At 35.6% G+C, this 23,776-nt stretch overlaps 1 long non-coding RNA gene across 1 annotated transcript; it reads right to left on the minus strand.

Moving 5' to 3' along the window:
- Positions 1 to 22,245: 22,245 nt before the first annotated feature.
- LOC138708611 (uncharacterized) lies at positions 22,246 to 22,882 on the minus strand. The gene is made up of 3 exons (XR_011334718.1): positions 22,764 to 22,882; positions 22,416 to 22,641; positions 22,246 to 22,321 (listed from the first exon to the last, which is right to left on the minus strand). It is a non-coding gene; the product is annotated as an uncharacterized lncRNA (long non-coding RNA).
- Positions 22,883 to 23,776: the final 894 nt, after the last annotated feature.

Below are 23,776 nucleotides of genomic sequence, written 5' to 3' on the forward strand. Positions count from 1 at the left end.
ATTAACATATTCTAGCATATGATTTGTTTTAAATTACTTTCAAATACGAGTATAATACTTTCTAGGAACGGCGCCAGGATTTTTAAAGTGGGAGGGAGGCAGAGGTGGGGCGAGACACTAGCTTGGAGGGGGAAACTGCGTTAAAATGTCATTGTGAAATGTTAATGTTATAAGGCAACTATTCTTTTTTGGAAAATGTCCATGCATTTACACAGTATTTAATAATTTTTATAAATTTATTGATATGGCCTATGTTACATAGAGGAATTATAATTTAGGCTACTATATTTATTAATTTTATGCCAGCAATGAAAAAATTGTATGCATCTGAAGTCTGACTAGTGTAATATGTAGCTAGCTGGTGATGTATGTAATGAAGGGGGAAAGGAACTGGCCACCCTACCCCATTATCTCCTGGCCTATTTTGCCTCATAAGTGGTGCCTTCTTGGTATCACTTGTGAGGTTCAGACCTGTCTTCGGACGGAAACAGTGAATTGCCACAAAATTGCGGTTGGGTCAGTGTGAGATATGTGAATTGCCACAAATCCATATCGTCCCTCCTCTGGCAATATAGACCTTAAGTGCAGGGTCACTTATTTGTCACTTTCGCTAATTTGCTAGAGGAGGGACGATATGTGAATTGCCACAAAGCCATATGTGAATTGCCACAAAGGCATAGCCTATATGAATTACCACAAAGGCATACAACTTTCCGGTACATTTTTTCTCCCACTTTGTACTGTACAGAAACTCACTTTCTAAGTCGTTTTCAAGAATAAAATATTCGCCTCTATTTGTCTTTATGGTCATTGATTCCAGCACTTCTCGGACCTCTCGTCTTGTTTTACGCAATGCGGGATGTACAGCTGATCTGGTAAAATGTATATTTCGCCTAATAAGTTCAAGATCCGCTGTTGTCAACTCATGTTCATTGTCACGATTTACCAATTCAACACGAATGATTTTTTAAGGTTTTTCAGATAAGTTTTTTTTATTCCTTTTCTTTTGCAAGTATTGTTTATTTCTTGTCGATTTAATTTTACCTCGGCTATGCTCACATGATTATGAGTAAAGTCACACTTACCCACGTCACATATTACTTCAGTTAACCCTGTTGTGTAAACCTTCGCTCTGCAGCTTCTTTGGACACATGTACTGTATGTTTGTTACTTTCAGATATATAATGAACATAAAATTTAAAATTGTTGATCACTGGAAGTTGTTTATTTTTTTCACTGTAAGTCAAATGCACGGCAAACACTAAGCAGGGTAGAACAGACACTGATACGAAACATAAGCAACTTGATCGACACAAATACGAGTACCAACCACAGCATTTACCACCTGTAGTTCTGTAACAATAAACATATCTTGCACTACCAACTCTAAAATTTACCGCAGGTAGTTTTGTGGCAATTAACATATCTCGCAGATACCAACTCTAAAATTTACCGCAGGTAGTTTTGTGGCAATTAACATATCTCGCAGATACCAACTCTAAAATTTACCGCAGATAGTTTTGTGGCAATTAACATATCTCGCAGATACCAACTCTAAAATTTACCGCAGGTAATTTTGTGGCAATTAACATATCTCGATCTTATAACTATCTTTACCCGTTCGGGTTTTGTGGCAATTCACCCGGACCCTCTTCGGATAGTTGATTTAAAAAAAAACAACAACGACGACAACAACAACAACAACAGTACCAGCAGCAGCACCAGCACTAGCAACAACAACAATGAAAAAATTATAACTTACTTGCCTCAGTAGGAATACTGGTGCAGATCGATGCGTCTATTGTGGAGAGCATCACATTTGTCTAAGATGGTGTCCTTGTTAAGGCTCTTTGTTAATTCCCTTTCAATGCAAATAATGACTTGACTACCTAAGGGCTCGTCTGCCATTCGGTTACGGAGATATGCTCTTATATTCCGCATACACAAAAATTAACGTTCACACAAAGAACTAGCAGATGGAATTGTCAATGCAATAACATATATTTTTATATTTCATGAAAAGCTAACTGAAATTATTAAAGAAAATATTTTCACTCTCTTTTCAACTTTATCTGATAGCTCAGATAGTAAACGCATTGCACATCAGTGCAAAACCAGCAACGGAACCTGGGTCATATCTACTTAAAGATACGCTAATATGTTTTCGCGGGATATCAGCCGAGTTAAGATTTTGGAATGCTCCAAGCTTTCGACTGCTATCTCTGCAGCCATCTTCAGGGAAGTGATGTCCGAACAGAAAGTCGAAAGGTTATATAGATGTGGCTGTCTCAGGTGAAACGGGATTGGTTGGCGGATCGGCCAATCCGGGGCCGGGAATTGTGATCGCTCGTAAGCTCCGCCCCTCTCGGGATTACTGCGTGAAGTTTGGCGGGCGGCGAGCCCTGTTCCGCCGGTTGGAATCGGTTGCCGTCCTCGGTCCGTGATCTTCATGACCTTGATTGTAAGAGGGCCTGAGTTGGTCTAAGGCCGGTGTCCATGCCTGACTGAGCTGGAGTCCACTGTCTCTGTTAAAGTTGTTTTTCTCCAGCTTGATCTCTATGGCCTCCTTGATTGTACGATCCCAGTAGTGGCTTGATTTGTTAATGACCTTGGTGTGGTCAAACAGTATTTTATGCTCCTTTTCTATGCTGTGTTGCGCCACTGCAGATTTTTCCGGGTAATACAGCCTCAGGTTCCTCTTATGTTCTTTGATTCTGTCTTCTATTGTGCGGCCAGTCTGCCCTATGTATACTTCGCCACACTCGCATGGAATCTTGTAAATCCCTGGAGTCCTTAAGCCCTGACTGTCTTTAACCTGACGTAGATGACTCCGGATTTTGCTCTGTGGTTTATGGATGGTTTTGATATTAACCTTCTGGAGGATTCTGCTTATTTTGTGTGACACGCTCCCGCAGAATGGAATGAAAGCTTTCTTTGTCGGTTCTTGCTTGCTGTCTAAGTCTATTGTGTTACATCTCGTGGTAACTTGCTTGAGGGCTTTGCTGATGTCTCTCCGGCTGTAGTTGTTTTGTTGTAGTGTTCTACGAAGATGGTCCATTTCTGCAGGCAAGTTGTTGATATCGGAAATGACTATGGCGCGATGTAGTAGACTAGTCAGGACGGACTTCTTCTGCGAAGGGTGGTGGAGGCTGAGTGCATTCAGGTACAGATCTGTGTGCGTCGGCTTTCTATACACGCCATGTCCGAGAGTACCATCTGCTTTCCTGTGTATGTGGATATCCAGGAACGGCAGTGAGCCCTCTGACTCCACCTCCATGGTGAACTGGATATTCGCGTGGATGCTGTTGAGATGTTGTAGGAACTCTTGTAGCTTGTCTTGTCCGTGCGGCCAGACCACGAAGGTGTCGTCTACGTAGCGGAAGAAGTGTCTCGGCTTGTGTGTGGCTGAGTCTAGGGCCTGGTGTTCGAAGTGCTGCATGTAAAAGTTAGCAATAGCAGGTGACAGCGGGGAGCCCATTGCCACGCCGTCGGTTTGTTCGTAGAACTCACTGTTGTACGTGAAGTAAGTAGTAGTCAAGGCCTTGACTACTACTTACTTCACGTACAACAGTGGGTTCTACGAACAAACCGACGGCGTGGCAATGGGCTCCCCGCTGTCACCTGCTATTGCTAACTTTTACATGCAGCACTTCGAACACCAGGCCCTAGACTCAGCCACACACAAGCCGAGACACTTCTTCCGCTACGTAGACGACACCTTCGTGGTCTGGCCGCACGGACAAGACAAGCTACAAGAGTTCCTACAACATCTCAACAGCATCCACGCGAATATCCAGTTCACCATGGAGGTGGAGTCAGAGGGCTCACTGCCGTTCCTGGATATCCACATACACAGGAAAGCAGATGGTACTCTCGGACATGGCGTGTATAGAAAGCCGACGCACACAGATCTGTACCTGAATGCACTCAGCCTCCACCACCCTTCGCAGAAGAAGTCCGTCCTGACTAGTCTACTACATCGCGCCATAGTCATTTCCGATATCAACAACTTGCCTGCAGAAATGGACCATCTTCGTAGAACACTACAACAAAACAACTACAGCCGGAGAGACATCAGCAAAGCCCTCAAGCAAGTTACCACGAGATGTAACACAATAGACTTAGACAGCAAGCAAGAACCGACAAAGAAAGCTTTCATTCCATTCTGCGGGAGCGTGTCACACAAAATAAGCAGAATCCTCCAGAAGGTTAATATCAAAACCATCCATAAACCACAGAGCAAAATCCGGAGTCATCTACGTCAGGTTAAAGACAGTCAGGGCTTAAGGACTCCAGGGATTTACAAGATTCCATGCGAGTGTGGCGAAGTATACATAGGGCAGACTGGCCGCACAATAGAAGACAGAATCAAAGAACATAAGAGGAACCTGAGGCTGTATTACCCGGAAAAATCTGCAGTGGCGCAACACAGCATAGAAAAGGAGCATAAAATACTGTTTGACCACACCAAGGTCATTAACAAATCAAGCCACTACTGGGATCGTACAATCAAGGAGGCCATAGAGATCAAGCTGGAGAAAAACAACTTTAACAGAGACAGTGGACTCCAGCTCAGTCAGGCATGGACACCGGCCTTAGACCAACTCAGGCCCTCTTACAATCAAGGTCATGAAGATCACGGACCGAGGACGGCAACCGATTCCAACCGGCGGAACAGGGCTCGCCGCCCGCCAAACTTCACGCAGTAATCCCGAGAGGGGCGGAGCTTACGAGCGATCACAATTCCCGGCCCCGGATTGGCCGATCCGCCAACCAATCCCGTTTCACCTGAGACAGCCACATCTATATAACCTTTCGACTTTCTGTTCGGACATCACTTCCCTGAAGATGGCTGCAGAGATAGCAGTCGAAAGCTTGGAGCATTCCAAAATCTTAACTCGGCTGATATCCCGCGAAAACATATTAGCGAACCAACGCCGAGAAAGCCTCAAATCATACATACTTAAAGATACCTACAAGTAAATAAATTTGCAGAAAAATAAAAAGTAAGAAGATAAAAAGAGAAGAAATAGGAAAAAAGTAGAAATGAAAAAAAAAACAGAAAATATCAAAAAGAGAGAAAAGAGACAGAAATAGCTATATAAAAAACTTTTAATCTTATTTCATCATTCGTTACGCCATCCATGACATAAACTCTACCCACCGGAAAGTGACTAGAGATGCTTTCTGATTAATTACAGCGATTCCCAAGTTACCTTATATTGCGATTTTGTTCCATCCCATTTTCGGATATAGCCCCTAATTATCAAGCATTTTGCGATTTTATGTTACACTCCAGTTAAGTACTTCAGGATCAGACTATGTTAAATGAACTATTCCTGAACAATATTTTTTGATTAAATTAAATATAAATCGAATATTTCTTTAAGGCTTTACATTTATTGCATGGCTACAGGTTTCTATCCTGAGATAACAGCGCAGGTCTTATCGCTGGAGTGAAGCGCATGAACGATTTGAGTAAAAAAAAGAAAGAGAAAATAAAATAAAGAAAATATGAATGCTAATCAGTAAATAAAGAGAAAGAGAGGACGAAACGAAATATAATACAAATATAAATAATGAAAAAATAAAAGTGTAAATAAGAAAAAAAGAAAGAAGGAAAAAGAAAATAACAAAATTTTGAAAGTCTAGGTTTAATTTGTAATTCAGTAAATATAAAATATTCTTTGTTCTCCTGTGATAAATTATCTAGCTTTCATTAGTCAGATAATCTTTTCGTACTTTGATTTTCATTGTAATTGTAATTCTAAATTTAATACTAATTATAATTTTATTCTTCATGTAATAGTTGTAATCCGCTGACGGCCTTATCTCTACCAGGTTAAATAAATAAATACTAAATACTAAAAAAAATAGAAGAAAACAATGAAAAAAATAAATAAAAGCTGATTAACAATAACTTCTTTATTGTGTTAATATTATAAAAATACCTGGCTGATTAGTTTCGAGATGGTGTTCCTCATTGTCCGAAGCATAGTGAGGTCTAACAATATTATAAAAATACCTGGCTGATTAATTTCGAGGTGGTGTCCCTCATTGTCCGAAGCCTAGTGAGGTCTAGCAATATTATAAAAATACCTGGCTGATTAGTTTCGAGATGGTGTCCCTCATTGTCCGAAGCCTAGTGAGGTCTAACAATATTATAAAAATACCTGGCTGATTAATTTCGAGGTGGTGTCCCTCATTGTCCGAAGCCTAGTGAGGTCTAGCAATATTATAAACATACCTGGCTGTTTAGATTCGAGGTGGTGTCCCTCATTGTCCGAAGCCTAGTGAGGTCTAGCAATATTATAAACATACCTGGCTGTTTAGTTTCGAGGTGGTGTCCCTCATTGTCCGAAGCCTAGTGAGGTCTAGCAATATTATAAAAATACCTGGCTGTTTAGTTTCGAGGTGGTGTCCCTCATTGTCCGAAGCCTAGTGAGGTCTAGCAATATTATAAACATACCTGGCTGTTTAGTTTCGAGGTGGTGTCCCTCATTGTCCGAAGCCTAGTGAGGTCTAGCAATATTATAAAAATACCTGGCTGTTCAGTTTCGAGGTGGTGTCCCTCATTCTCCGAAGCCTAGTGAGGTCTAGCAATATTATAAAAATACCTGGCTGATTAGTTTCGAGGTGGTGTCCCTCATTGTCCGAAGCCTAGTGAGGTCTAGCAATATTATAAAAATACCTGGCTGATTAATTTCGAGGTGGTGTCCCTCATTGTCCGAAGCCTAGTGAGGTCTAGCAATATTATAAAAATACCTGGCTGTTTAGTTTCGAGGTGGTGTCCCTCATTCTCCGAAGCCTAGTGAGGTCTAGCAATATTATAAAAATACCTGGCTGATTAGTTTCGAGGTGGTGTCCCTCATTGTCCGAAGCCTAGTGAGGTCTAGCAATATTATAAAAATACCTGGCTGTTTAGTTTCGAGGTGGTGTCCCTCATTGTCCGAAGCCTAGTGAGATCTAGAAGAAAGCGCTAAATCTCACTAGGCTTCGGACAACGAGAGACACCACCTCGAAACTAGGCAGCCAGGCATTTTTATAATATTAACACAGTAAAGAAGTTATTGTTAATCAGTGATTATACAAGTGTTAAAAGAGTGTACCAAACAATGATAAAATAAAGAGACAAAAATGAGAGAAAGAAAAAGTGACACAAAGTATAGGCTGAACATAAAACAAAGGAAATACAGTAGTATAACTAGAGGAAGAAAGGAAAACTGAAAAAAAAATAGAGAAAAAATAACTAAACAATAAGAGAAGTAACTGATAAGGAAGGACGAAAAACAGAAGGAAAAAAATAAAAGCGAAGTAATGAAGAAGGAAATAAGTAAGAAAGAAGATATATAAAAAAGGAAGAAATACAGAAAGGAATCGAGAGGAAGGAAACAAAAAAAAAAAAAAGAGAAACGAAAGAAAGATGGGAACGAAATGTAATAATAATTCACACCTATACGCTAAGTAACTTGTTTCGTGGAATAAGAATGTAATAACGGAAATGCATGATTGTGTCGCACTTGTTTCTTACGCGTCATGGACACGTAGCCATGGCAATCCAGTATGGTTCAGCGCTTAAGTGCAATAATCTTATTGTGAGGGTTCAATGTCCTGCAGGCCCGCGGGCAGATGGACTGGCTGCACGCCACGTTCTTTCAACACAGTGACGTCAGAAGCAAATGAATTACGTAATATATTTCCAAATAAATTAAATATCTTGCTTTGTAGAAGAAAATAATTCCCGTTATTTAATGACACTACATCTTAAAATAATATAGGTACCCACTCTTTTCAATGACAAGTCATGAACTCGGGCTAATTCCAAGATAGCCTACGTCTAGTAATGTAGTAATCCCGGATATCCTCCATAAACACAAGTTTATACATGACATTTCTCAGTTTTATAACTTGTGTTACACAATGTATAATTACACAGAATTAGAGACCAATCTACAGTTTCGTGTCCTTGGTGATAGAAAAGTTACCATTCCTATAATTAAATCCGACATCTTTTTCTTATTATATGTCCACCTTCTTTGTAAAAGTTACATACAACCCACTGTGATGTAGGGAAGAGTGTCTTTGTACCAACACCGGATTCTCACAATGAGGGCCTCGGAGACATCACAGGGCAAGTACAAGAAAAGAACCCAGTCCCGTGGAATGGAGATAAAACTCTGCCGCGCAGGCGCTATCCATTAGTCAAAGCGGCTGTCAAATTCGAGATCACTGAGTTGAAAATGTTTCATTCAAGTGAAACATAAAGAGACAGTATTAATAATTATATTTCATAATATTGTGCATACGGGCAGTGTTCGAATTTAAGGAGAAGAAGCTGGGGAATTTCCTCCCTTTTGGATTTCTTCCCCAACTTCTCCATTCTTGTTTCCATTCTCAACTGGAGAAAGAAAATTTCCCTCTCTTAATCTCTTAATACGTGTTTTAATATTATTAATACACACTGGTGAGAATAGCGATTTTTTTTTCTGAAATTGCATTTCCAAAAACTTAACTTTATTTTCTGTGCGGAGGTAAAACACTTTCTCCTCTAGAGTGAATTTGCTTTAGTGAGCTTATTCTGAATGCCATTTGTAGATATAGTCTACCACCTGGATTTCAACATTTAGAAAAAAAAAGTTAGAGTCTATTTTTTAACATAAAAATAATAGTATATTAAACCATTTGTTTTCAAAATTCTATTTTGTAATTGATTTGTCACAATTATAAAATACAATTCCACGCAAATTTTCACTGAAATATCTTAAAAAATTGTTTGAGTTATTAGGGAAACTGAATAAACAAGAGTTACGGGCGCCATTTTGTATTTATAATAATCTGTAATAGTAATAGTTTCACTAAATCGCAATACAATTGCAAAAGTAATTTCTATTCATCATATAAAATTTCAAGGTTACAGATTTATTCATTGCTGAGCAAAAAAAAAAAAAAAAAAAAAAAAAAAAAAAAAAAAAAAAAAAAAAAAAAAAAAACTGAATTTCACAAATTTTCCAGGAGATAAAAGTACTTAAAGGTGTATACCCTCACTTTCTTAGTTTTTTCTCCAAAGGTCCGCAAAAAATGCTCCTTTTCCTATTTAAAGCCTTCTTTGCAATTGCTATCCTCGTTTTGACTTCCTGACAGCAGTTAACTGTACTAGCGCATATTTTAGACCTAATAACTTCTAAAGTGAATTTGGAATTTACTGAAATCAGTTTTTGAAAATGATAAAAATGGTAATAATTATTATCTGAGGTTTATAATGAGATCCTACGACCAAGCTGCATTAAAATCGCTAACTGATATTCACTTTTGATCTAAGATCAAGAAATGAACTGAGTTCGATCTTATTTATGTTGCATAACATTGACCTTATATTAACTAAATTTATTTAGCGCTAATCTAAGACCACAGAATTAGGTCTACATGTGATATGATAATAGCGCGAAATATGAGAGAAACAAGCTTTTATAGACAGTTGTTAGCATTGTTAGCAACAAACTGTTCGATATTCATGTGTCTCCTTGCTAGTGACAGGATTTTCTCAAAGGGGCGTCATTATTAAAATTCTTTACAATTTACATGATCAATATTTAAAATTTTGTGTATTATTATTATTATTATTATTATTATTATCAGCTGAGTTTTCACAGGGGATTTGAAACTAGCTTCTGGAAGAACGTTCGCGACAACATCGTCACGCTGCGACTATAAATACACATTTGCGAATGTGAAATGTTCACCAACCTCGCGAAAATCACAAAAAAAAATGTAAAATTGAGCATTTCGGTTGTTTACATTTCAAAGAACCCGAAATGATAATGTTAAGTTTACATTTAAAATATGAACTGTCAAATGCACAAAACGTTAAACGAATGCTTCACAATAAAGTCAGAACTCAAACTAACGAGCGAGAGAATACTGCTCTTAAATTGAGTTTGAAATCGACAATGCACAATATTTAACAACATCTGCACTGTAGTCCTTTTTTTTTTTTTTTTGCCTCCAGCTTGTGACGAGCGAGACTTTGGGCTATGAAATTCGAGTGTAACAAAGGAAGAGGGTTTAGTGGAAAGTCCAAAGACGCTACTGTAGTTATCAGATAGGATGCCATGAAACCATAATGGCTTCCTTTCATAGACAGATAACGTGGAAATATCAGATTATACCAAACAACAGTCACTTATGCAAAGTCACTATTATGCAAGTTAACTTAATATATACGCTAAAGCCAGAAATAAGGACATAATATGCAATATAAACGTTTATTAAACCTAATATTCAAAATATACATTATTCATGAATTTACACCCAAAAAAGATCAATACATGCAAACATGCACGGAAAAGTACTGTTATTTGGAATCGATAAGTCATGAAACGAATATTTGCAAAGTGTGAGATGTACGAGTATAACCAAGTAACATAGAAACATGCATTTGCAAGGAAATTCGGAATCTACTTATTATCATTAGTGATATACAGGATGCTAAAAGTGTGTGAATCAAGAATGAATACAAATACATCAGGATGCAACTGATGAATTGAAATAAGCATATCGTCGTTGTTCCTGCAATAACTCCTATGTGCAAAATAGAAAATTTTTCAGTAGGAAGAAAAACTCATTTATTCATTCTATATCAGCCGTACATAGGAGACTGTGAATTCTTACATTTTCGAAATATATAAATATAATTACATATAGGAGATTTTATTATTTGTTGTATCACTATTTAATTTATTTAATAGAGCAAACATCTGAAAATCGATAAATATGTCACATAGGAGTTATTGCAGGAACAACAACGATATTACATAATTTATGTTTATATCTCCTTTAATAGATCCTTTCCTCATATTCATTTCTGGCATACACATTAGCAAAAAAAAAAAAAAAAAAAAAAAAAAAAAAAAAAAAAAAAAAAAAAAAAAGAACCACGGATTCAGAGCGACACTATGGATCAAAATTTAAAATTAAATCGGCTCAGAATAATTTACTATTAATTATAGGAAGCAACAAAATTGAAAACAAGGCATCTTAAAATCATTAATGGATAAAAGATATTTCCAACAAGCTTGCAGTGCAATACTGAAGGAGGAGGAGGCTGCTGAAACTGAAGGAATACTGAGACGTAAGTTACAATACTCTATAACTGATAAACAGAGACGAGGATTTCATGCACTATAAAATTCTAAAATATGCATGCATTCATGCACTATTAAACTATGAAACATGCACGATCAAGCGAAAAATACATTAAAATATGCACTTTCATTTTTGTTCCAAATGTCTTATATCACTTCACTTTTTTTTTTTTTTTGTACAGTTAACAACCTGACAACATTTCTAAATTGGTTTCTGTGAAGTTCCTGCACTTGTCAGTTAATATGTTTTTGTAGGCAGAGAATGACCTCTCTACATCGCAAGAAGTTATGGGTGCAAACTTGAATGAACATATTTTCGACAGTCTCAGGTCAAGTTTTTGCCACAAATAACCTTCACTGAACAAAAGAATCCGTATTTATGACCCTGCCCAGTTTGTTTTTCGCTGCTACACCCACTCTCCCACGGGAATAACTGAGGGATCTATGGAATTCTTTGCAGATTCTTTCCTTTTTTGCATTCTTGTAATATGTGAAGCAGTTGCAACATGCCGGTCGACTTGAAATTTTTTAGTACATTTTATCTGAAATTATAATAAACCTTACGGTTACCGGTACCTAGATACGATTTAAAAACGGACATCGTAATTTAATTAATTATTGTAAAGAAGTTTTGTAATTTTTTTTTTACAAAAGAACAACTGCCATAGGAAATATTCGGAAAGAGAATACTAGTGCTTACCTCTTTACTGCAACAATCGCAGAATACGATATCCCCATCTGATCTAATAAAATCCTATCCTTTAATCCACTGTGCAAAGAGTACACTTTTGGAACCTTTAATTGAAAGTATTTTAGAACCATAATAATACACGCAAACCGAATAGCAAACACATTAACCACTTGCGAGGTTCACACACTGCAAAGACAATATAGCGAATAATTCCAATTTTTTAATCAAAATTGCTACTAGTGCTGGAAAAGGGAGAGAATTTACACCTTCCTGAAAGAGGGTGCTTTTGACCTAAATTATTTTTCGGCAGTTTCCTTGAACACTCTATATTTTCTTTCTACTACTCTCAAAATATCTAAACCTAGTAACACCATTTATGACACGCAGTCTATAGAGGGCCGTGGGTAAAGTGTTGTAAAAATGAACTTCCGTCCGGGGAAAGAAAGGTCCTGTAACATCTTATTGTGGAAATCTTAACATTTTATTTTATTTTTCTGTTATTTAGTTCTTTTTCTTTTCCTTCTTCAATCCTGATTCCTGAAGCTAAAATAAGCGATATAAAATTCGAGAAACTGAGATCTTCACTCAAAACCATTAAACATGCATTTAAACTGAATGTAATGTATATTATACACATTATTAAGCAAAAAATTGCTTAAATATGTATTATGCATGTTTTCATCCCCCAAAAAGGCCAAAACATGCAAATATGCACGGAAAAAGTACACATATTTGGGACAGGAAAGTAATGAAATGGATAAGTACTAAGTTTGAGCTATATCCTAGGTAAAGGTAAAGGTAAAGGTATCCCCGTAACATGCCATGAAGGCACTTGGGGGGCATGGAGGTAGAGCCCCATGCTTTCAATGACCTCGCCACTAGAATGAGGTGGTGTGGTCGGCACCACGCTCTGACCGCCTTTTACCCTCGGGAAAGACCCGGTACTCAATTTTATAGAGCTATATCCTAGGTTCCTATAAAAACATGAATTTGCATGGATTTCTCGTCTCTACTGATAAGAAAGGTTAATTTTGCTTGTGCAGATCGTTCAATTTGAAAGAGACAGCTACAGCATATATTGGAAATGATGTCCCTCCGTTTCAAAGCATTTATCCACATGTCATTTCATCGTGCAACTAACAAACTTGTGAAGCACTCCGATGTCTGTACTCTGAATGTCAGCAGTGATGTTCATTTTCAGCTCTTCCATGGTGTATGAATTGTTTTTATACACAATTTTTATTTTTGTGTTCTCACAAAAAGTAATCTGGACCGATAAGATCTGAAGATCTTGGAGGTCATAGTCATGGTCCTGTACATATGATTCTGTGGCCAAAAATCCCCTCAGCGTTGTCGTCACGATTGCACCTGCCGCATGACAGTTCGCACAGTCTTGCTGGATTCAAGAGTCACGTTTATCCACTTTCAGTATGGCTATGAACTAGGCTACTCGATAATTTAAAAAAAAAACAGGGGCCTGATTATCAGTGAACAACAAATTTTTACTTTTTATCTTGCTCCGAAATAAAAATAGATGAATATTGCTAATACGTGTGCCATAAATCTGAATTCAAAATCCAAATTGCCCTATCTCGTAGCATTTGCCGGAGAAAATGAATTGAATTTTTTATGAAAACATTTCTTTTTTTAATTTTTCACTACTATTGGTAAAATTACAACACACTAGGGACTCAAAACGCCTCATAATATTTAAAAAATGCGTCCTGGATACAAAAATAATGTTACATAGTTTAAAACACAACAATAAAAATATTTAATGGGTATAATGAGAAAAATCTCGGAATGTGAACTTCCATTTAAAAGAATTTTCTGGATGATTTTGTTTCTAACTGGACCCGGATTGTCTTTTACCAGGAACCAACAATAGTATGCAAGCATACTGGATGATGACATTCCTTTATATCGCCTTTCCATTTAAGATATTTATTGACGAAATCTTTTCCCATGCTCGTTGCTTACCGCTCGAAGGTTAGAAGGAAAGATATCCAAATGAGAATGTAAAAAGTGTATTTTGAGAGCCATATTACACCCCATTTTCTCATATGCACTTGACTTGGTTTCCACAACAAGTTCTATGTAGTTGTCAGCCCTAGAATTTCCAAGGAAATTTGAGAAAACATCTTTGAAATCGCGCCATGCCATTTTCTCTGTAACGGAAAGTTTTTCCTCAAACAAAGAGTCAGCCATTACTTTGTGTATTTGTGGACCGATGAAAATGCCCTCTTTTAATTTGCCTTTGCTCAAACTGGTAACCTTTTCTTTTAAATACTGAAAACCACACTCTTGTTCATTGCGTACACCTCATTTTGAACTGTCATGAAATTTACTGAATAGAAGGGACCAATATCTGTTTATTTATTAAAGTACACACGAACATGCCAATAACCATAAGAAACCGGAAATAAGTCATAAACTCATAAAATGCATTAACTTCTTGTTTTGGTTTACAATCTCCAACCTGCGCTAGATGTTTGCTAGGGGAGTGCTTATCGAAAAGTGAAATCATAGTGTATCTTAAAAACCTTACGTTATACCAAGGAAAGAGATGCTTTTTCGGATTCAGCGCACACCAGACCATAAGGGACACATTGTTTTAAGTCGGAGCAAAATTTCTATTGTTCAGTGTTATTCGTTGTATTGATCAGGCACACCAAGCGACAATTTTCAGAGGATGCAGAGAAGACTCGACCACATGGTTAAATGACACTCATGAATAATTATCACAATAGTCAGAGACAAACAATACGGCAGTGTTCAACTTCAAGCTTCTTTTTGTAGTTACACAACAAAACCAGTTTCTTGGTTACTAATTATGATGTGTACATAACTTGACTTAGGAATATAATTATACAAATTAAGCGTGTCTACCGTGAACCTCCAACATTTGAAAGTTTATTATTCATTTAATGTCAGGATGTATAACTGTGATTGTGGTCGGAAAATGAATCGCTCCTTTCCAGAAGAGCCATAGTCCAAAAATGGTAAATTTGAGAAAAGCTGAAAAAACTGTGTTGTGTTGCTCATATTCAATAAATTACTTTATTAGGATTGTGATGTCATAGATGTGATAATAATGTATCCATATAACATAGAAATGGCAATCAAAAATTTTATTATTTTCTGCTTATGTTATAAGTTCCCAAAATCCTGGACTTAAGCTCATTTGGAAAAAAAAATGTGATTTTTTACAACACGATACATAACCACAATAAAATCTTTAAATACATACACACTGATATATATATATATATATATATATATAGAGAATATATATATATATATATATATATATAGAGAGAGAGAGAGAGAGAGAGAGTGAACCATTACTAATGTCATTAATTTCAGGGGGTTATTCTTTGAGTTATCCCAAACAAATTCTTTTAATACAATTTTACTCGTTTTTGTTTCCTTTTCGAGATAAAACTTATTTTATATGAAACATTTCATTGCGTGATGAAAGATGAGTGGAACAGAGAAAAATTCTCTACGGCACCGGGATTTGAACCCGGATTTTCAGGTCTATCTGCTGACGCTCTTTATCTACTAAGCCACATCGGATTCCCATCCCGAGTGGATCTTAAACTGAGAGGATTCGATCCGACATCGGGATGGGAATCCGGTGTGGCTTAGTAGATAAAGAGCGTCAGCACGTAGATCTGAAAACCCGGGTTCAAATCCCGGTGCCGGAGAGAATTTTTCTCTGTTACACTCATCTTTCATCATAATGATGACGCAGAATTTCTGCACGGAAATGTATATGTTCTGTACTTCGGTACATCAAAATAATAATATATTTCATTGCGTGTTTTGGGAAAGCCATTGCTGTAATTCTCAATATGCTCAATCAATTTAAAAGAGCAATGTATTCTGATAACAAATGATTGAAAGAATTTTAGTTTTGCCCTTTAAATATGCAGAAATTTGATCCGAAGAAATGTAACATTGTAAAATTCCTTTGCAAAACGAAAATGTACATGTGTTCGGATCTTCTTGTTTGAAAACTCTCTCAATCCTGCTAAAGTTTCTGTTCTTCTTGCAATTTACAGTATTCACTTTCCTCTTTCTTGAAGCGTTATCTTGATCCATTTTTACTTACAAAATGAATCAGGAATGTCTTCAACGATACAACAGTCAAAGTACTACCAACCGAACATTACAATACAAATCACTAGATATATTTCGATTATTTATCAATCCAATCTCATACATAAACCATGATTGGCAACAGTTTTTCTTCAACTGATGTCCATGTGTAAAGTAACAATATTCCTACACCTAAATTGCCAATTTCAACGGAAAACTCGTTTTGCCAAAAAATGGACTGAAGCCCTTTTTGGAAAGGAGCGTTTCAAATAATCACAAACTCGAAAAGTTTATGTAGCAATTTCGTAGTACACGCCAGAGCCGTAGTAACACTTCAACAATGAATCATTTATAAAATGGCGACTCCTAGCGAGCGTGCCCATGTTGTTTGGTGCTATGCAGAAACAAAATCAGTTATTCAAGTGCAAAGAAACTTTCATCGTGAGTACAATAAGGACTCGCCAGCATTTAGGATTATCAAGGAGTGGTGTGGTATATTTTTTCCCAACGATAATGTGTTGAAAGGACGCGGAGGCGGAAATTCTGATATCCAGGAAGAGAGTGTAAAAAAGTGCGGAGATCGTTTGAAAGAAGTATAGCCTATACCAGTGGTTCCCAAATTTTTTGATCGCGGATCCCTTTCGACTCGAAAAAAGATTCACGGATCCTCAAATTATATTAAATTAAATTAGTCACTGGATTAATATAGATATACATTTAATATGCCTTCATATTAATTTATATTCTGTACGTATTTAACATCAACAATATGTTTACAACTACATTAATTACTATGCATAGCCATGAGTTCATAAAAATGCAGTATTAATATTTATAAACTTCGTGTATTATTTTGAACAATTACATGCATAATTATAAAAAAATTACTTCCAAATTGCTAAAGTGAAGAAAGGTGTTGTTTTCTCGTCTCACAGCTCACTCGGTATGACGTCTCTGCAGCATTTTCATTGTCGGTTTTCGCACTTTTCACCTACGTATTCTGACACTGTTTTAACCCTTCAAGTTTATGTTAGAAAACAAATGTATGTTCCTGTTTTTTCTGAATTTGTAGAACGTTCATTTTTATTGTCTTTTATTAGTCACCGATCCATTGAGAATTAGTCACCGATCCATTGAGACGACACTGTATAATATGAAAATTAAAATTATTTGTAATATTAAATTAATATTATGTTCGGAATCAATGCTCGTACTGAATGAATAAAAAGTAACTTCACAATAAAAGTAGAAGAAACAGAACGCTTGCACAACAATGGACTCACTTCTGTTTAAAAATATGTGTCAAAATTTAGGCCTATTGCTGACTAAATAACATTATCAATCAAATTTATTTTACAATTAAGACATGAAGCCTAAGTCTCCGAGCACATGTACAAAAACTTATTCTTACACTGTTGGTCTCGAGAGAAAAAAAATAGCAAACATTCACACACACCAAGCAAATAAGAACTAACTAATAACTCGCCACCCTCGCCAAGCAGACAAAAATTTTCTATAGAATTGACTACCTTAACTGAAAAAAGAAAGTCGTGTTTCTTACAAAAGCTCGAAGACCAGCTCACGCAAGGGTGAGATCTGGTTATCTACCCTTTCCGATATACTAACTTTCACAAGTACAATCACGTACAGTACTGTGCAATCACTTCGAGAAAAACGGTAATATTGTTATTTATTTCAAAATATATATTACCAACCGCGGATCCCCTGATAAATGTTGCTGTACTAGTAGATTATATTGCAAAACTCTTCTGTATATACAGCATTTCAACTAGACTGTGCCTATTATTAAGACTTTATAATACTATTAAGATATATATATATATATATATATATATATATATATATATACACATATACATACATATATACAGGGACATTATTTTATTTTTACTAACATTTCTAATATTAACCTGGCTATACCTCTGGATTAACGGTTGAGAACCGGAATCACAGTTCGCTACCCCCTTCCACGACTGGAGTTCTATGATACTGGCGTAAAATACAAACAAATCACTTTACTAGGTGTAGGAGGGAAGAATAGTAGTTCATCCATTTACCTAAACTAAGAAATATCGTGATTTTCAGTTTGATAATTAATTTTCATTGGGTTTTTGTTTAATCAAAATACAGTACTGTAGTAACAATAAGTGTTTTTACTCACGAACTGAGCTATTCATTCGGGCGTATTCATTATGCAGTGTATATTATACTGTCTACATCACATTAGCGTACAATACAGAGAATGAAGTTAAATTGAAAAATAATGAAAATATGGATATTTAAACACATTTTGAAAATGGTGGCCGTTCACTTCGATACAGCCTTCAGTTCTTTTGTGCATATTATCGCACTATAGACTATTCCACTGAATTCCAATTACCACTTTCGTCCTTCATACTAGTAAGTCATGTTGAAATAATTCTGTACCTACTCTATAAAAGAGTACCTTACGTACTGTAAATTCAATTTTCATTTCTGTTCGATCTGAAAAGATAAAATTACTTAGACACGCTATCTACTGTCCGTCCAAGTGGTTATGTTAAACAGTTATTACGTAGACGTCCAATTCCTAACAGAAAATAATGTTTTCAGAAAAGAGCTAAGACAGCCCAGCCTTTACAGAGGGGCGAGAAGTAGCGGGTGGGGGAAACCGGGATGCGACATAGACAAACGGACGACAGTACCTGTGCGAAAATATGATTCAATATTGAAAGCTCTTTCGTCACTGGAAAACGCGAACATATTTGTGGAACGTACTATACTCACCAACTCAGTACTGTTTACTAGACGTAAGGCGACTTTGACTGCATACGCGCCCTTGGTTCTGTGTGGAGGACGGTTGCAAGTTTACCACTAGAGGGGGTGGGAGTGAAGTACATTTAAAACCTCAGGTACAATAAAAATTGAAGTAAAAATAAAATGATGTCTTTTTTACATGTTCCGTATTCTAGGTGTAAAGTGATGTACGAATATAAATAAATACAATGCAATACATTCACATGTGCTGAACATGAACGTGAAGCCAATATACGGCTGGGAGGGTTGACGAGCAATGACGTTTCCTTTTTAATAGTAAAATAAGTTGTTTAAATAAGAATAGTAGCTAGGATAGCAAAGGCCCTTCTGTCGGCGACCGAACTAAACACATTTCGTTACAGGTTCATTCATGATATTATATGCAGAAACGTATTGTTTAACCTGTATTCGTGACAGAAATACTAATTTCAAAAATGAATTCTCAATATGTATATATTCGATAGAAGATTTGGTAAATTTGTTATATAGAAATGATCGGGACAATATTCAAATATAAACTGTTGAGCCATTTATACCCGAACCCACACTTCCTGAAGTCGAAATTGCGAAAGAAAAGCTGAAAAGGTACAAGACAAACTGTAGTAACTTTCGACGAATATCATTTCTATTGACGTCGTACAGAATTTTATCCAATATTCTTTTGAGAAAGTTAACTCCACAAGTAGATAAAATTAATGGGAATCATCAGTGTGGTTTTAGACTTAATAGATCGACTGTTGATCAGATTTTTTGTATTCGACAAACATTTGAAGAAAAAGAAATGGGAGTAAAAGGCACAATACATCAGTTATTCATAGATTTCACCAAAGCATAATACTCGGTTAAGAAAGAAGTTTTATATAATATCCTTATTGAAATTGGTATTCTCAAGAAGCTATTTCGATTAATTTAACTGTGGCTCAGTGAAACGTACAGCAGAGTCCGTACAAACCACATTTTGTCTGACGTTTTTCCAATTCACTAGAGCAAGGAGCTGCATAACTTTGCTCTAGAATATACCATTAGGAAAGTCCAGGAAAACAGAGAGGATCTGAAATTGCTTATTTATGCGGATGACGTGAATATGTTAGGAGAAAATCCACATACGATTAGGTAAAAATAGGAATTTTACTTAAAGAAAGTAATGAAATAGGTTTGGAAGTAAATGCCGAAAATACAAACTATATGATTATGTCTCGTGACCAGAACATGGTACGAAATTGAAAAATAAAACTTCGAAATTTATCCTTCGAAGAGGTGAAAAATTCAAATACCTTGGAGCAACAGCAACAAATATAAATGACACTCGAGAGGAAATTAAACGCAGATTAAATATGGGAAATTCCTTCTATCGATCTGAGAAGTTTTTGTCATCTAGTCTGCTTTCAAAAAAACGAGAAGTTAGAATTCATAAAACAGTTATATTACCGGTTGTTCTGTATGGTTGTGAAACTTGGACTATCACTTTGAGAGAGGAAGAGAGATTAAGGGTATGTGAGAATTAGGTGCTTAGGAAAATATTTGGAGCTAAGAGGGATGAAGTTACAGGAGAATGGAGAAAGTTATACAACGCAGAAATGCATGCATTGTATTCTTCACCTAACATAATTAGGAACATTAAATCCAGACGTTTGAGAAGGGCAGAGCTTGTAGGACGTATGGGTGAATCCAGAAATGCATATAGAGTGTTAGTTGGGAGAGCTGCAGGAGAAAGACGTAGATAGTAGGATAATATTAAAATGGATTTTAGGGAGTTGGAATATGATGCTTGGAACTGAATGAATCTTGTTCAGGATAGAACGATGACGGACTTACGTGAGGGCGAGAATAAACCTCTGGGTTCTCTAAAAGTCATATAAAGTATAGGTAAATAGGTTACATAAATAACTTTCCTGTCTTATTTGAAACTCTTCTGCTAATTTACCTTAGTTAATGACTAGTTTCGAATTGATTTGGCCACCTTCAGATTTCTAGTAAGATCCTTGCTTGTTTCAGGTTTCTCTTTATGGCGCCTTGGTGGTCCGTGCATTATAGGGCCTACCTCGCTATAAATCTGGAGATGACCAAAATCAAGCCGAAACTAGTCTTTAACCAAGGTAAATATTATCAGTTTCAATTAACACAGAAAAAAACGATACAGCAAATTTATCATATATATATATACAGTATATATATATATATATATATATATATATATATATATATATATATATATATATCGAAAATACATCACACGCAGAAAACAGTCTAAAGAAGATGAGTCTTGTGAGACTGTCAGCAGAGACAGTTATTCCATACACAACTTGTCAACGTTACCTGAAATTTTACCTCTATCGCATGCAATGTGTTCAAGCATTACGCAATAAATATTTCCAGAAACGGGTCACATTGTTTTTCATATCTACAACAGGAAAATAGTATGTGCATGATTTTACTGCACATTGGCGTATCACCTAATTGAGGGAAAGAAGTTCGTGAATAACATTTGACATCACCTGGTGAGGTCACAGTGGCCAATTACATGTTGTCCAAAATCTCCAGACTGACGCCAATTGATTTCTTTGCTTGGGGTTTTGTGAAGAATAATGTCTATCCACAGCGACCTAGATATAATGATGATCTCAAAGCAAAGATTATCTCATCTTTTAGGAAACTACTTCAGAAATGATATATCTTAACGTGGGAAAAATGAGCTTCACGATATGAATTTATATAGAGTGTTAGTTGGGAGACCGGAGGGAAAAAGACCTTTGGGGAGGCCGAGACGTAGATGGGAGGATAACATTAAAATGGATTTGAGGGAAGTGGGATATGATGATAGAGACTGGATTAATCTTGCACAGGATAGGGACCGATGGCGGGCTTATGTGAGGGCGGCAATGAACCTTCGGGTTCCTTAAAAGCCATTTGTAAGTAAGTAACGCACGTTGGTACGTTGGAGTCTAATGTAGGCCTACCCTTCTAGAATGTATTTATAGATTACTAAAATATAACTAGCAACAGTTCTCATGTCACAGCGTTTTTATTTTATGTCTTCTCAAACAGATTAACTTGTATATTTACAATTAATTTTTATATTTCAATATGCCTGGTGAATTATTAAATAAGTATATAATAAATTTTCAATCTTAAGACATATCAACTTGCAAATGTTTATTTGCTATTTAATAAGATATATGAACGTTTTCGCCGTTTGGGGCATCTTCAGATATAACAAAAACATATAATCTGAACCTATAATAATACATTATGCAAATAACAAAGAATAAAGAACAATGTATGTATGCAATGCATGAGATTCATGAGCTTTATGTAAAATATGACATAATACAGGATAATTATTGATATAATCTTTAGATTCTGAAATTGAATTGGACGGATATTTTATACATATAGCTCATGTTACAAATAAAATATACAATTATAATTAAAATTTGTCAATAATGTTAAAATTTATAATGATGATTGATAAAATAGATGTTTTTAAGAGTACTCATTAGTTGAGGATTGTCGTAGAATATACGATAATTTGCGTAGCTGATGTTCGTGTGTTATGTATGTGTTTCATCTGAAAATTGAGATGGAGAAACGATAATAAGTGCAAAAATATATGCGAGTTATTATATAGAGACACAGATAATTATTATTATAAGACTACTTACTGAAAAACGTTCGCTAATGAACTAAATGTTATTTTATGTTGGAGATTGCTGTTTTAATTTATTATCTGACTTGGTGACATCTTATTGATTATAAATGACTGTTACGTGTAATCAGATTTGTTGAGATATTATTTGAAATGAATGCTCGTTGGTTATGGATGTCGTGGAATATACGATGATTTCGTAATAGATAAATCATAAGTTAGGTATGAATTTCAATCATTCACTGAAAGTTAAGTAGAGAAAAATCAACATTATAATTCGTAATAATTAGATGAGCTACTGTATAATACCAAATATATGTAAGTGATTTAAGACAGCGATAATAATTATTATAAGATTACTTACAGAGATCGTTCGCTTATGAAATGGATGTTGTTTGACGTTGGTGATTACTCTGATTTGATGGCATCCTATTGATTATGGCTATTGCGTGTCTTCAGATTTATTGAAGTATATAAATGAAGATATTCTATAAATAAATAATAAGAATATTAATTATTGATTGCCTACTACCATAATAAAGATCAAAATATAATTAACGAAAACTTATTAAACTTTAAAAATCCACTGTATGCAATTTAAAATAGACCTATTCACATTGATCTTGATACGCCATTCAAATAGTTCCTTTCAAATCCCTTCGCCACTACATACCTCAATACACACGATTATCTAGGCCTCAGTTCTCTTAAAACCCCCAACACACACAAATGTAAGTATTCGAATGCCGTTAAATTCATTAAAACAATTACATCCTTCCCTCATATTAAATTGTAAAATTAATAATTAATGTTCTTCTTATTTATTTATAGAATATCTTCATTTATATACTTCAATAAATCTGAAGACACGCAATAGCCATAATCAATAGGATGCCATCAAATCAGAGTAATCACCAACGTCAAACAACATCCATTTCATAAGCGAACGATCTCTGTAAGTAATCTTATAATAATTATTATCGCTGCCTTAAATCACTTACATATATTTGGTATTATACAGTAGCTCATCTAATTATTACGAATTATAATGTTGATTTTTCTCTACTTAACTTTCAGTGAATGATTGAAATTCATACCTAACTTATGATTTATCTATTACGAAATCATCGTATATTCCACGACATCCATAACCAACGAGCATTCATTTCAAATAATATCTCAACAAATCTGATTACACGTATAATCAATAAGATGTCACCAAGTCAGATAATAAATTAAAACAGCAATCTCCAACATAAAATAACATTTAGTTCATTAGCGAACGTTTTTCAGTAAGTAGTCTTATAATAATAATTATCTGTGTCTCTATATAATAACTCGCATATATTTTTGCACTTATTATCATTTCTCCATCTC

This window comes from Periplaneta americana, chromosome 11 (assembly GCF_040183065.1).
Source record: "Periplaneta americana isolate PAMFEO1 chromosome 11, P.americana_PAMFEO1_priV1, whole genome shotgun sequence".
Classification (NCBI taxonomy): domain Eukaryota; kingdom Metazoa; phylum Arthropoda; class Insecta; order Blattodea; family Blattidae; genus Periplaneta; species Periplaneta americana.